This window comes from Sminthopsis crassicaudata, chromosome 3 (genome assembly GCF_048593235.1).
Source record: "Sminthopsis crassicaudata isolate SCR6 chromosome 3, ASM4859323v1, whole genome shotgun sequence".
Classification (NCBI taxonomy): Eukaryota; Metazoa; Chordata; class Mammalia; order Dasyuromorphia; family Dasyuridae; genus Sminthopsis; species Sminthopsis crassicaudata.
Window position 1 is genome coordinate 547,715,253 of NC_133619.1, and position 16,626 is coordinate 547,731,878.

Consider the following 16,626-nt stretch of genomic DNA (forward strand, 5'->3'; position numbering starts at 1 on the left):
ATTTCACATTTCAAGAACCTTCTCTCAAGCAAATTATTTTGAATAAGTCTTAACTCTAGAGGGGATAGATTTTTTGAGAAAGAAATCTTACTATATCGTATGGTAAAGAACTTTAAAAAAATTTGTCTAGGCATTTTCACATATACAATCTCATTTGATATTAACTGCAACATTATGAGGTAAACAGGGAAGTAATTATGATTTCTATTTGATAAATTAGCAAATTGAGATATCCAGAAATTGAAGTAGTTTGTCTAACATTACGTGTGGAGTCACTGAGAGTGAGTTACTAATAATCTCAAGGATCTCTGGAGAAATGATCTTATGGAAAAGAGTAGGGAAAGGATCTGTTAGATTCTACATTATCCCTTCAGAAAAAGGATCAGGTTACCTTCACTTCTCCCCTCCCCCCCCAGTCATCATCGAGCATACCTTAATGATACTTTTAAAAAGTTAGCTGGGGGCAGCTAAACAGTGCAGTAGATAGAGAACCAGCCCTGAAGTCAGGAGGATCTGAGTTCAAATTTGATCTCAGACACTAACACTTAACACTTCATGGCTGTGGTCACTTAACCCCAATTGTCTCAGCAAAAACAACAACAACAACAAAAAAAAAAAAACCAGTTAGCTGTAGGACAGCTTACAGGGATTGTCATTAAAATTCAGAATTTCTCCTAAGGTCAATTTGTAAATAGTCATTTGCCTTCTCAGGCCTAGCAATAGCCTATACCAAAAGAAGAGCAAAATTATAAAACTAAAAATATTTATTATTCTAGGGCCTCATGTAGATTGGGAAAGAATTAGTGTGAACTAATTATTTTTAAAAATCCATTCTCATTTGTAAGACTATCTTAAGGTCACTACATTCTTATCCTAGGATGGGATAGGAACACAGGCAGGCATTGTGCTAATAATTTTACAAATATTATTTCATTTTATCCTTAAACTAATCCTGCAAGGTAAAGGCTCTTATTACCTCCATTTTACAACTGAGGAAACTGAGGCAAATAGAAGTTAAAGACTTGCCCATGATCATACAACTGTAAAGTGTCTGGGGCCAAGTTTGAAGTCAGGTCTTCCTTGCTCCAGGTCCAGCACTCTGTTCATTGTATCACCTAGGTGCCTCTAGGTTAGATAATAGGAAATTGAATTTATTTTTTCATTACTTTGGAGAACTGAATTCTCAGGTGAGGAAACTCCATTTACCATGCAGATCAACCCCTTTTTTGTAACTTATGATCTTAGAGAATTGAGAGGTTATGTGATTTGCTCAAGAACACAGCCAATATATATCAGAGGCAAGCACTTCGTGGCTTTGCTCCCTAACCATTACATTGCACTGCCTCTCATATGGTATTCAAAAGTTGTAATTGAAGGTCCTTGTTGGTCAAAATGAAACTTAGAAAAACCAACTCTGAATTTTGGATAAAACTAAAGTTCCAAATATACTACAGTATTCTAAGGGACCTGTGGTTTCATCAATGTTCAGCTCAAGATCTCTCCATGGAATCCTACCCAATTTTAATAATTCTAATCTAGGTTCTTCCATATATTTATTCTAGGAAGTGCTTAGGGGCTACTGATGACATTGCTCTGGATACCTGCACATTTATGGACACCAATGTGGCATGTGATCTGCCCATTGACTTGTTTTCTATGAGTAACAATCTCTTTTTTTTCTGTTATATACCCTATGATGACATTCATGAAATTGTTTCTCCTTTATAAGTCATTTATAGTGTATTGCAGTCAGCTTGTGTCCACCTTATACTTCGCCGTGACTCTTTGGATAACTCAGCCTTAACTTTTGAGATAGAAGTACCCCATCACTTGAAGCCATATAAGATCACTGAAACATGCCTTTATTGAAGAGGGTCTTTGTTTCAAGTGGAAGTTTGAAATTATTTTTAAAACTATGCAATTTCCCAATGATAATCTAGCTTGTTCGGTTCTGGACCTGGCTCATGTCATTTTTCAGCATCTTTCAATACAGGTAGAAAGATAGATAAATACATACATAAATGACTACTAATTACTTACTGTATTCCAAGAATTGCACTATGCTGAGGAATACAAACAAACAAAATGCTTCTTGCTCTGGAGGAGCTTGTATATTCCAACAGAAAAAGAAAACATATGAGACAGAAAGAAGGGGCATCATATTATGCAAATGATGAGAAGGAAAAGTATAGTATGGAGGTTTGGTCTCCAGTAAGATAAAGATCTTTTATCAGAGCCAGGGGACGAGTCTGTAAGACTGGTATGAGCGAGATGATGATGATATGATGTCAAGAGAGCAAGGAACACAGTGGGGAGATAGCAGGAGGTGACCAGGAAGCCTAATTATGGATGACTAGCTCTAATGGTCCTTCCCCCTGAGTGGATAGCTAGATAAGATAGTAATAAGCAATAAAGAAAAACTTCCTTTTATGATTTTTAATAAAGCCTCTCCTCTTTTAGGAGTGGAATGGGAACATGAGATAAGATGCAAATGGGGATTTTTAGATAGGACTGACTTGTGAATATAGAAGCACTAGGAGAATCCAAATATGTTAGTAGGAGACCATGGAAAAAGGATAATATAACTTTGCTGAGCACTAGCCTGAAGGGAACACTAGAAAGTAGGAGAAGCTCCCAGAAAGGAAAGGGAAGAACAGTAAAAGACAACTTTCATTTCCTCTGTAATCTTTTTAAAGCTTTGGTAATAACTTCTAATATCACTGAAAATAACTTTAGGCTCAGGGACAAGTGGATGCCCATCAAGCCCAGATAGACATTGAAAATGGTTTGAATAATTCACAATTTCATCAACAAGATATTCCCCGAAACTCTCTTCCAGCACCAATTTCAACATTGTCATCTTTGCCAATTGGCAGGGTGGGAAGGATATGATTTCCCTGAAGACTGCTTCCCAGAAATGTTAATTTCCTGAAATTATGGATTGAGAAAACTTAAGCATGTGGTTTCCTTGAGATACCACCACAAGAACTCAATGTATTATAGAACTGGCTTTAGGGGTAGGAAGGCCAGTGGCATTTGGGTGTACTATGCTTCAAAGTATTGTGGGATAAACACTTCATCTTCTTGCCTATACTCTTCAGTAGCTCATTGTGCCTTTCAAAATAGCAATGGTGGTGTTCTATGTTCTGGACCATCAATGGAGCCTATAATTCAGAATTCTGATATTGTCTTCGCAAAAAAATTTTTTCTGCTATCTAAAGAGCTTACATTATAGTTGCCAAAATGCCAAGTGACTTAAATCAAATATTTGCAAAAGAGTAATCAGTTTGGAAGAAGATAAAATGTTCATTCCTAGCTAGACAGATTATCTTAAAAGCCATAGTTATGTACAAGAAGTCATGTTTGGCTGAAGGGTGATAATCACCAGAATGTTACAGATTCCAAATAAGTACTATGGACCTATTCCAAATGAACTAATCAGAGGGTGTATTTGCTTAAAGATTTAGCCTCTGGATAATTTTGGATTTCTTTGTAACAACCCCTATGGCTACTGATGAATAGTTAGCATTTAGCCAATCAAATCACTTCATTATCATTTCATGTTTCTTTTTTTATTATTATAACTTTTTATTGACAGAACATATGCCTGGGTAATTTTTTACAACATTATTGCTTGAACTCACTTCTACATTTCATGTTTCTCAAGAAACATTTTATCAAGTCACTGAAATCATGTATTCCTAAATAAAATATTTTATTGAATTTTTTTTCACATAGGAAAAAAGCAGATGGGAACCAATCTATTAAGTTTTACATATATAACACATTCTCTTCACTCCCTTCTCTTTCTTTCCCCCACCCCCATTTAAAGTAAAAATGTACAGATTTAAAAGAAGAAAAGATCAAAGCCATCTTAGTATCTTGTGTGACCTAAATAGTGGATATCTGGATCAAAGACTTAGATCTTTTACTTTTCATTTGTACTTTATATGTTCTTCTATAGACACAGCCAAAGAAATTCTATTCTTCCGCCTCAATTATGCTTTGGTTTGGCTATAATACCCATGAAGGTGGTGACTATTTATTTTTAATTATAAGCCAAATTTGGCTATAAGAGAAACTTCCCCTAATAAGGATTGCTAAAGTAAAGATTTGAATCACTTACTAAAGAAAAAGAACAAAAGAATTTCAGCAATCCTTTGAGATTCTCCAAAATGAGATCTGACCTGTGTTATACACAAAATGCTAAATATATAGAAAAATAAAACTGTCTAATGGTTACAGGGACATATGAAATTTATGCTTACAAGAGAAGACATAGAACAGGAAAATGTTGGTTTTAAGACGCCAATAACATTGTATTCCAAATTCAGAATCTGTAAGGAATGCTGTGTTTTTATAATTAAAAAAAAAAAGAAACAATCTGATTTTAAATGATTTAACATAATCATAAATACTCATTACTTAAATTGCATGACTAGACTAGTTCTCTGTATTATACCATTATGAAGCACTGCTTGTTTCCTGACCACAGATGATTATTTCCACACCCCAAAGAGAAGAACAAAACTAATAGACCCTTTGCTTAACTTTATAATTAAGATCTCATTCTGTTCTTAAAACTAACCCAACTTGCTCATACTACAGCTTATGCTAATTTTTCTTTCCAACATGGAATTTGTTAATTATTATTAATAAAAGGTCTCACATTTATAAAGTGAAAAAAGAAAATAATCTTATGCATACCCTTGTTTTTATTCTTAATTTAAAATGTTCTTGTATCTTATTATTAATTTTATAAGCATGAAAAAGCCAACGTTTTATTATAGAAAGAATGACAAAAAAGCAGAATTAAATATAACAATAGGATTCTATAATGTGAAATATATTTATCTATATCTGTAGCTACCTGTCTATATATAATAAATATATATATATATATATATATATATATATATATACATGTATGTGTATGTTTGTATGTGTGTGTGTGTGTGTGTGTGTGTGTGTGTGTGTATGTGGTTATCTTTGTCAAAGTACTTGCCTCTGGAAAAGAGGTCCTGGGAAATGTCTGTTATAACAGAAGGAACTAAAAATTATGAAGATTCTTTTCTTCCCTTAGTGACTTTTTTGTTATGAAAGAATATCTAGAAAGGAGTTCAACAGTTGGCTCTATTGTGTGGTATAATCAACACCCTCCACGGTCCCATTAAAAGATGTCTTTCTCCTCTGCCTGCTTCCCCTCCACCCCCCAGATCCCTGAAGGGCAAGGGCTAAACCATCATATCTTAATTTTTCCCATTCCAATCCCAATAGAAATATTGTTCCCCCAAATTCTAGTTATGGCTTTAATGCTTACCACATCTGGACCTCTATCACGCTTTATCTTCCTTAGCACTGCCTCATCCTAAAATATCCCTTTGTCAGCAAATGTTGGACTCCTAATCCCATTAGTGAGCTCCTAGTAGGAATTCTATTTTGAGAAAGGGTTATTCTTCATTCCTCTACTGTCTCTGCTGACTTTGCTTTTATGTATGACAACAGGCCCCTGAATGGGTACCACCCTATCACCAAATCTGCCTCCTGAACTCTCTCCTTATTTTGTTTGGTCTTGCCCCATTTTCTTTGAGGAAAGAAACTATTTATCTTGAATATACATATGTAGAAAAATATATATATATTGAATATATACATATGAATATATCTGTATATAGAGAGCAAATATAAAGATATATATAATATATAACAACAATGCAGTTATATAACAAAAATACAAATATAAATACATATTTGTATATATATATGATACGTATTTGAATCCTCAGCACTTAGTATAGTACCTGATATATAATAAACTCTTAATAAATGTCTGTTGCCTTACCTTGTGAATTTCCAGACTATTTTTCCATGCTCTGCCCACATTACCAAGATACCTGCTTCCCTTTCCCCACAATATTCTACTTTATTTGACAACACTGATGTTACACCTATTCAAAGTTCCTTCTTCTATTACAGGCAGAGGGATAGTATGGTACATAGAATTCTGAACTTGGATACAGGAAAACTCAAGTTCAGTTTTGCAGGATATGAAGCTATCATAGACCCTACCCCCACATAGCCAACAAAGAATAAGTTCAGCAGCAACCAGCCGCTATGTGGTTCAGAGCCCAGGAGCAGATGGGGTTTCAGTTCTAGTTTCAAGGCTAATCTCAGCCCTGCAGAAGAATAACCAAGATAGGGTCCTCAAACCAAAGGAAAACCAAAAATTCAGTCATTAAACTTGACAGAGCTTCCTAGCTTGCTAACAGGTACAAAGTTGAGCAATAGTCTCCTATTGTTCATTGTTCAGACACAAAACCAGATCTCCAACTTGCTGGGTTCATACCAGGGTAGGAAATGATCAGACTTTTCCTGAGATCAGATCATTTTGGTTACACTAAAAGCTTGCAGGTCCTCAGCCTGAGCTATCTTTCAAAGACTAGAATAATGCAATACTCACTCTGTTGAGTCAGAGCAAAACTATTTATTAAATGGAAAGTTGGCAATGCTTGTTGGACCCCAAATCCAAAGTTAAAATGGAGCCTAAAGCACAAGAGGGACAGGGCCAATTTAGGCTTGAAAACCACAAAGGGGGATTATTGTAAAGAATGAACAACTTTCCAGGAACAGGTGAGACTCAGAAGCAGTTGTTTTGTAGGTACAGTTGACCTCAAACTAGTTTAGACTGATTTTCAGTACATATCTCAGCAAGTTCAGCAACAAAATACTGGCAAAGACATCTGGGAGTGAGACAAGACCTGGTTCACCTGCAGGCTCCCGATGGACTCGTTTCAGCAAGCAGCTTTACTCTGTGCCTCTGCAACTTGGGAACCCATGGAAAATAGACATGCTATCGGGGGGAGGGAGTGGAGGGAGGGGGGGATAATTTGGAAAAATGAATACAAGGGATAATATTATAAAAATATATAATAATAATAAAAAAATAGACATGCTAACCTCTATTTTCAAACACACACACACACACACACACACACACACACACACACACACACATTGTATAGACCAGATATCTATAAAGATATAGAGGGTTTTTTCACTGTCCGTGGAGGGAAAGTTCACACCACTAAAATCATATTGTACAGATGTATTGCTATTAGGAAACTAGATTACAGAAAGCCTTGATACCCAGACATTGATATATTGGGGAGAAAATAAAGGACCATTCTATATGCTTGAATACGAATGTAAAAGAAAAGTGACATTTTAAGAAGATTATTATGAGAAAAGAAAGAAAGAAAGAAGAAGAAAGAAAGAAAGAAAGAAAGAAAGAAAGAAAGACAGAAAGAAAGAAAAGAAAGAAAGAAAGAAAGAAGAAAGAAGAAAGAAAGAAAGAAAGAAAGAAAGAAAGAAGAAAGAAAGAAAGAAGAAAGAAAGAAAGAAAGAAAGAAAGAAAGAAAGAAAGAAAGAAAGAAAGAAAGAAGAAAGAAAGAAAGAAAGAAAGAAAGAAAGAAAGAAAGAAAGAAAGAAAGAAAGAAAGAAAGAAAGAAAGAAGAAAGAAAGAAAGAAAAGGAAGGAAGGAAGAAGGAAGGAAGGAAGGAAGGAAGGAAGGAAGGAAGGAGAAGGAAGGAAGGAAGGAAGGAAGGAAGGAAGGAAGGAAGGAAGGAAGGAAAGGAAGGAAAGGAAGGAAGGAAAGGAAGGAAAGGAAGGAAGGAAAGGAAGGAAGGGAAAGAAGGAAAGAAAGAAGGAGGAGGGAGGGAAGGAAAGGAAGGAAGGAAAGAAGGAAAGAAAGAAGGAAGGAGGGAGGGAAAGAGGGAGGGAAGGAGGAAAGGAAGGAAGATTATTATGGTTACAACATGTAGGATGGATTGAAGAAGAAAAAATCTCAAAGGAAAATTAGGAAGTTATTGCTGTGGTCTGATCTTGAGATGATGAGCCTCTAAATTAGGTTGATAGAAGTAGGAAAAAGGAGAAAATGCAAATGCAATAATTTTTTCAAAAAATAAGGATATAGAGGTAGAAGGGTGGAATAAATAAACCATCTCATTTGGCTCTTGTGCCTTAACCAAGAGAGCACATTTTTTGATTGAATTTATCAAAACCAAGTGTGAACAGGACCTGTAGATCTCCATGAATCAATCTAAATCACTGAAGACAGGATTAAAACTAAAGCAATCTACACAAAAAGTGAGTTCTATAAATCTGAATGTATGAATTCCATAGGTTGGAGCAAGCTTGGAACAAGGAGAGCTCTGAACTGTGGCAGAGAACTTTTAAGGAACTTTGCTTTAAAACTAAAAGGGAAGGATTAGGGGAGGAAGAATGTTGGTTACAGAATTGAAGTGATTTAAAGGGCACATAAGTGGCAAAGTAGATAAAGAGTGCTGGGCCTGGAGTCAGAGAGGCTTATCTTCATGAATTCAAATCTGACCTCAGACACTTAGTATCTTTGTGTCCCTGGACAAGCGACTTAATTCTGTTTGTCTCAGTTTCGTCATCTGTAAAATGAGATGGAGAAGGACATGGCAAACCACTCCAGTATCTTTTGCCAAGAAAACCTCAACTACAGTCACAGGAATTGGAAACAACTGAAAAACAACAACAAAAGAAGAAATGGATAATTAGTATTAAATAGCAAAATTAGGATCAATACAACAAATGTAGACAAAGAACTCAAAGGAAAAATTGACATGCATAATTTCAACAATGCAGTAGATTGTGGTTGTACTGGTCTGAGTACTCCCTCCATCAATACAGATCACTGTCTTATATTAATTTAGTGAAAGGCTTTTGGTAGTTGCTAGGGCCAAAAATAATAATAATAATAATTTCCCTATATATAGCCCATGATGAGTCTCTCTAAACATATTTAGTCTGGTTCTCAAAAGTACGATATATATAGTCTCTCACCAAGGCTAAGTTTAAAGTATTATCTACTTGATAGAACCTACTAGAGCTCCATGGGCAGAATCTTTAGCCAAAGGTTTCCTTCACAAGGAAACATTAAAGAAGAAATTAATAAAAATTGCCATTTGAAGAAAGAGGAAAGAGAAGATGGTAACTAGAATGGATGGGGAAATTTTGCTTTTTGTTGTTCTTAATTTCATCAGGTGTAATTTGGAAAGATAAGGAAAAGATAAAGAAAGATAAGGAAAATCTGTGTTTAGATAATTAAAGGAAAAAGCTTCCTGGAGAGTCGGAAGCTGAGATGCTTGAGAAGCTAGGAATAATTGTGGGAGGAATGGAAGGAGGTAAGAATAAGATGTTGTGTATAGCAGAAGACAATGGAATATAAGGAAAGAGAGATCTCCATTCCTTTGAGACTGCTTTACACTACATCTCATTGTCTTACTTAAGTATTCAGATTCATTCAGTTGCAGCTGACTTCAAACTCTACTCCTCTTTTCTTGCTAAGGGATAGGTTAACAATTATAGGGACATAGAGAACTGTCATGCAGGCTAAATTTTTATAGGATTTTTGTTGTGATCTAATCTTTCACATTTAAGACTTCTAATGAAAATGCTTATTTAACAATTATGATGTGTAAAAGAAAGGACTCTTTGAAAGTAATAAATGAATGCAAGTGAAATTCAGCCTGAAAGCTGTAATTTCCAGAGTTGTTACTATTGAGCTATTGAAGCTAATTTAAGAACCAAAGACTATGCCAGTCACCAGTTTCACTGGGGCATTTCTGAGTAGTATGGATTTCATGTCTCATTTTTTGCTCAGAACAGAGTCCTCTTTCAAAAATTATTGTGAAGAAGTGGGGATCAATATTGCTCCAATCAAACACAGAAGGCTTGAACTTCTCCCTTATAATCAATCACTTCTGCTGTCCCCCTTCATTAATGTAACTAACAAAATGCAATATAGCCCATATCTTTACCAGATAAAACAGGCCTCTGATTAATTCTAAAAATTAATTAAGGGCATAAAATAGGTGTGAACAGTTTCTAGACATTTCTACTGAAGTCATCAAGAAATTAAAGGTATAAGATATGTGGAGAAATGTTTAGAGCCAATGGATAAATGAAATGGATACATAAGAAGTGCATTAAGACTGTTTGAAGAGCATCAATTGTATCTTGGGAAATGAAATAAAAATAGCTACACCACCAGCAGGTCAACAAAGAGGTAGAAGAGATCTTGCCCAGCCTGTCAGAGGGAATAGCTTGGGAGAAGAGGGCAGAGAGAGTCTCTATCCATTCTCACCCACTAAAGGAAGACCATGCAAACTTCAAAGTTCAGAAGAATTGACACTTCCAATTGGATGTGGTGTTTCTTGAGTATAGCAATGGCTAATAGTAACAGCTGCATTGGGAGGCAAGGATAAATTGGATACACTGAAGAAAGAGAAAGGAGGAAAAGGAAATTATATATCGGATATATTCGCTCATGGATACATATATACAACATGTATGTTTATATGTACATATCTGTAATAGCATTCATATAGTGCCTAATGTGTGTGACTTACTGTGCTAAGCACTTTATAAATATTATCTCATTTGACTCTTACAATGAACTTTTTGAGGTTAGTGCTATTATTATCATTAGATTCTTTGAAAAACATGATTAAACATAGCCTGGACAACATATTTCAAGAGAACATAGATGAAAACTGCATAGATCAATTAGAACCAGAATGAAGAAAGAAATAATATATTCTAAACTGAGTTCTCTAAACTTTAATCTATCTTCTCTTACCTTCTCATTTTTTTTGGCAATTAGAATCACAAACACTTAGAATTTAATATATTATCTAATCCAGGAATTCTTCTTCTTATTATTATTATTATTATTTTGGTGATGTAGACCTCTTAGTCAATCTAGTGAAGCCTATGGATCCCTTCTTAAAATAAAAAAAAAAATTTTTTTAAAAGCCATAAAGTTACAAAGGAACTAAATTATACTGAAATAATTAAACTTTTTTTTTAAAGTTCAAAGTCTGCAGGTTAAAAACTTCTGATCTAACTTAATTTCACAATGTGTAAATTGAAGCCCAGAGAAGGAAATTGATTTGGTCAAACATACAGCTATTTGGGGGCAGAGCCAGCCCTAGAATCTATGTCTGTTGATTCTCAATCCAATGTTCATTCCATCACACTATGAATTCTAGTAATATGGCATATACTGTTATTTATTTGCCCATTTCTCCTTCACACCCACCCGCTCCATCTGTCTGTTTAATTCTCTTTCCACACAACTGCTTCATTTCACATTCAGTCATCCATTCCTCCCCTGTATACTCATAATATTAATAAGAGTTGACATTTATGTGACTCTTTAAGGTCTGCATGCATAATCTCTGGCTTCCTCTCCCTGGTTTCTCATATGAACAATGCATATGATGCCATTCACTTATATATGGGGACTTGAAAGGTACTGCAAAATCACCTTCCCTGGACACCTTTAAGAAAGTCTTAATTCTTAAAACCTCCAGTAATTTTAAGTCTGTTAAGTTGATTTTATTAAATTAAGTAAAATCATTAAAATTAAACACATATTCCTCCCTGCATTCTTTGCCAAATGAAAGAGGGAGCCTTCATTGCCTTGCCACCACCAAAACCAAACACAAACCAACCATGAGCAAAAGTCAAGAACCCGGGAATAGTGTGACCCTGCAGAGTAAAAGCCTTGCTACCAGCCCCAGCTATTGAAGACCTGGAAAAGAAAGTTACTATTACTAAAGTTCTTGGCACCTTCAAATGTTTCAACATCAGAAACAGACATGATTTTATCAATATAAATGACAGATGCATGTACCATATGCTTTGTTTCTGCACCATAAGGACCACTGAATCTTTCCATCTGATTTAAAGCTGAAACCTCCTACATGTGTTGTCTTTCCCTATAAAAATATGAGCTTCTTAAGAGCAGAGAATGTCCTGTATTTCTATTTGTATTTTCAGTATACAGCACAGGGATTTGTGCTTAATAAATGCTTTCCCCCCCTTCATTCAATAAACAATTTTTAAGTGCTTACTAATTTACAAGGGTATGGGAACACACAGACAAAAAAATGAGTTCTACCTTCAGGAAGCCTACATTTTATTTAGCAATCTTTCATATGGTAGTAGCCTTGACAATCCTAGTAATACCTTGTGAAGTAGCTTGAACTTAAATTTCCAATGATCATTTATTGCAAGTTTAAGTTTTGGTGGATTCTGGGACAAATGTTACATTATGGACTTGCTCTTTTCTCAATGAGAGTGACACACATACAGATAGAGAAAAACAAACATTCCAGTAACCTTCAATTCGGGAGAAAATTAAGCTATTAGTAATTCAACAAATATTTATTAGATACCCACTAACCAGGATTGAGCTATGTACTAAGAACAAAAGGAAAATGTGTTATTTGAACTTGAGGAAGTTGTCATCTAATTATATTAAACAATCAACAAGTATTTAGAATGTAACATAATACAAAAATTAAAGGACAAGACTAATGCCAAGAAACAATTAGAATCACATAGAAACAAAGCTTCAGAGTTGTAGGGACCTTTGAGGATATTAAAAAGCAATACAATATAAAAGTCATAATTAGGAATTTTGGTGCCCAAGGCAAAAATCACAAATTGTATCCAGGGGAAACTGTACCAGACATGCTCTCATTTGAGGGTGGCAGTAACAAAACAAGCTGAGGAAAGAGCTCATTGAATCCATCATGTAGCTACTTATTTTTATTTCAACTTGCTATGTTGTATTAAGGTATATTGCTCCCCCCATTCTGCTGAAATACTATCAATCCCCTAAATTCAGGTTCCCTCTGACTGTGGCAACCTTTGGAACATAGTTATAATACATAAATGAATATTGAAAACTATCTTTACATATATTTGGAAAAAAATGCTATTGGGAGAAAAAAGGTGCCTTGACAGAAATATTTAATAAACTTTATTGATATCTTTTGTCTTTAGTTTTATTTCCTATCCCAACTCATCAAATTGAACCCTTTTTGGGGAGGAAATAAAATACTAAAATAAAGAAAAAACATCTTATCTAGATTCTGTCTGACAATATTGTACATGCATATTACACACACATGTGGAGGGAGGGAGACAACATGTACTTAAATACCTATATACAAAATATATTCATTACTAATTTGTTGGTTTAGCAAACATTGTTTTTTCCTCCTTAACTCAGAGACCTTTGCACCTCATAAAGGGATCTGTACCCAGAGGCATCTTTAGAATTTATCAATCTCATTATGACCCTGTGATTACACTCTAGGACTTCTGAGACTATATCAACTTCTGGATCCATAGACTACCCTTTTTACAGTAGATATTTTGCTGCTAAAAAAAAAATGCTAAACGAGGGAGGGTACTGTGATAATGGAGCAGGTGAGGAGATAGTAACCATATAGATAAATATGAATAAACGGTAGCTAGTGAGTATAATTTTCTTTTCCCTTCAAAGCTTTCTGGGAAGCTCCGAGGCGGCTGATAATCCAATAAGGCCACCAGAAGAAATGCATCATTTCCCCCAAACAATATCTGTGACAGTAGAGGTAGAATTACATAAGCAGGAAAGAAATATTGAATAAACATAATAATAGCTTTTTCCAGTGCTTTATGTAGCCCTTTATACTGTATCACCTTAGTTAATGAGGCATGTTTTATAAATAAGTTTGGTTTGGAGAAGGTGGTTTTTTTGAGGAGGTGGGGGGGAGTTTGGTGACATGGCACAGTAGATAGAATGTCAGGCCCGGAGTCAGAAAGACTCCTCTCCATGAATTTAAATGTAGTCTTGAGTACTTATCAGCTGTGTGACCCTAGACAAGTCACTTGACCCTATTTGCCTCAGTTTCCTTATCTACAATATCTTTGCCAAGAAGAGTCACAATTGAAAAAAAAAAACTCAATGAGGAAAAAGGGGTTTTTTTTTAAGTGACAATAGCATTTTGGGGAGGAATATGTAAATCCATAATTACAGATCATCAACTGTTTTCCAGTTTACAATCTGAAATACTTGCCTGAATAAAAATACTTTTTCCTCATAAGAAGTTTCCTACAGCAATGAAATTGCAAGTCTTAACAAAAGAACACATGAAAACTTTACCAGCATAAAACAAGTTTCTCAGACCAGATCTCTCTGGTTTGAACATTTTTTTGTTTTGTGCTCTGCACTAACTCCCTCAGGCACACCTGATATTTGGGTCAGGGTGAGTAAATTCCTTTCAACTCCCATCATGCCTCTGGCAGCTGATCCTAGAACCTTGCTGATTACCCTGGAGTTTCACTTATTCAAATTGGAAGGGGAAGGATGGGGCTGGAAACTTTTATCTTTCTTCCTGTAGCTATGCCAAATTGTGTTTTCTCCAAGAGGTTACAAGCTTTTCCCTCCATTATAAAGCCTTGTATAAACATTACTTACTTATATGTGCTAATAATAGGCAGCTAAGTGTGGCAGTGGATAGAGTGCTCAACCTGTAATAAGGAAGATCTAAGTGTAACTCCAACCTCAGACATTTATTCTTACATGCCATGGCAAAACACTCAATCTCTGTTTGTCTCAGTCATCTCATTTGTAAAATGCAGGTCATAATAGCACGTACATCCTAAACTGGTTGTGAGAATCAGGACAAATGACATCATAACTGCAAAGTGTTCTGCAGACCTTAAAAAGTGCTAGCTAACTGTATTATTAATAAAAATGGTTGGATGATTGACTTAATGTTGAATCTTAACTAGTAACTGTGAGGTTAAAGTTATTTTTTATGTTTATGATAGTACTACTTGTGTGTCAGTCAATAAACATTTATTAAGTACATACTATTGTTAGGGTTCAAGGGGGACCCCCAAAAAAGATAAATAAGCAACCAGCCACTTGAAATGGACAAGTAAACAAGCCCATGGAACCAGAGTCAGCCTGCAGGTGAATTGTTAGGGCTAGAAAAGAAGGTAGTTGGCATTTACTGGAATTTGAGAGTCTTATTTCTCCCTTTCCATTGTAGTCTTTTTTTTTTTTTTAATACCCCTTCTTCAGTATTATGCAAGAGAAAAAAGTCAGGGCAGGTGCTTGTGCAGACCTGAATTGTAGTAAAGATGCTGAGTGGAGTACAGCAAGATAAGAGGGAAAAGGACCAAGTTCTATATGAGTGGCAATGAACTTGGACAAGCATGAAGTAATCCAGTGAAAATCCCTGATATTAATCCAGAGTTTTTTTGAAAGGATACAAATTGGTTTTTATACCTTCTGGCAGGCACCCACATTCTGAAGAGTACTGACCTTCTCAAATGTCACCCCTACAGGAAAAGTGAAGGCACTGTTCCACAGCGAATGCACCGCTGGAATTACACTTGGAATGTGACTACCTACACCTGACTGTAGGAAGAAAGGAAGTACACCTCCTAAACAGGCAGCAAAATACTTCTATCTAAGAATACTGGAAGCAAGCAATACTGGAATACAGAGCTAAATGAGCTTTATCAAAGGGAAGAATTAAAGACAGTAATAACAGTTTTCATTTATATAAGGCTTTCTGAGGACATTTATTTTATCTGATCCTCTCAGCAACCTCATGAGTAAAGTTGGGAAGCATTATTATCCTTATTTGACAGATGAGGAAATTGAGGCTTAATGAACTTATATAAATTTACATACGTTACATATCTTTATGATTCCAAAGCCCTTTACCACTATTATCTCATCATGTTGATTATATTTGTACAGCTGTCAGCACTTAGTAAGTGCTTTGGACGCTTGTTCCCTGCCTCCCCTTCCCTCCCCCTTTGCTCCTCATAAAATCTTTTGGAAATAGGTGTTCCTATTATCCCAGTTATACAAATGAGCAAGCTGAAGCAGACAGATTGAGTGACTCTAAACTAGCTAGTAAACAGACATAATTGAAAATCAGACCTACATTTTCTGATTCCAAATCCTGTGCTTTTTGATCTATTATCCTATGAAGACAAAGCGTCTGCTATTTCTTAGTGATATATTGAATACTTTGAAAATTCTAAAACACCATATTATTTCTCTGCTCAAAAATCTTCAGTAACTTCCTATTTTATCTAGGATAAAATGCAAAATCGTTTGTTAACATTCCCATTCTGACTCCATCAAATCTTTCCTGGTTTAGTGCTGGTTTCTCTCCCTCATGTAATCTACATTCTAGGCAAAATGGGCTGCTTAGTGCTTCATTTACTGCTGTTAGTGCTCAGATCTTTGATTCTTGCCTCTTACATTTTTGTTTGAAATGTTCTTCACTTCTGCCTCTTAAAATCCTTAACTCTCTTCAGGTTTCACTGGAGGTGCCATAGGAAAGCTTTAATGACCTCTTTCTCCACCCCCCCCATCTCCACCACCATTTAGTTACCTTTTCCTGAAATAACTTTATATTTTCTTTGTATGTATTTTGTATTTATATGTGTATATGTTATATCTTGGCAACAAAACGGATATTCCTTGAGGGCAGGAACTTTTCCCCCCCATTTCAGTGTTTATCATAGTATCTTCCAGTGTTTACTATAGTAGATATTTATAAAATGCTTATAAAATAAACAAATCTAGAAATATGTAATGATAAGACTTCAAATTTAGTCCTTTTGTTGAAGACTCTCCCATAGCATGAGGAACCTGACCCGAGTCTGGGAGATTGCTAATCTCTGTGGCTTTGTGATAAAGAAAGCTTATTATTTAGCACAACCTCATGG

General features: G+C 35.3%; 1 protein-coding gene and 1 pseudogene across 2 annotated transcripts in view; both read left to right on the top strand.

Moving 5' to 3' along the window:
• The window catches only part of SLC36A4 (solute carrier family 36 member 4), a 224,106-nt gene that overhangs the window by 105,208 nt on the left and 102,272 nt on the right, over positions 1–16,626 (top strand). The gene's annotated exons all lie outside the window — the stretch shown is intronic.
• On the top strand, positions 3,048–3,515 carry LOC141559715 (mitochondrial inner membrane protease subunit 1 pseudogene; annotated as a pseudogene).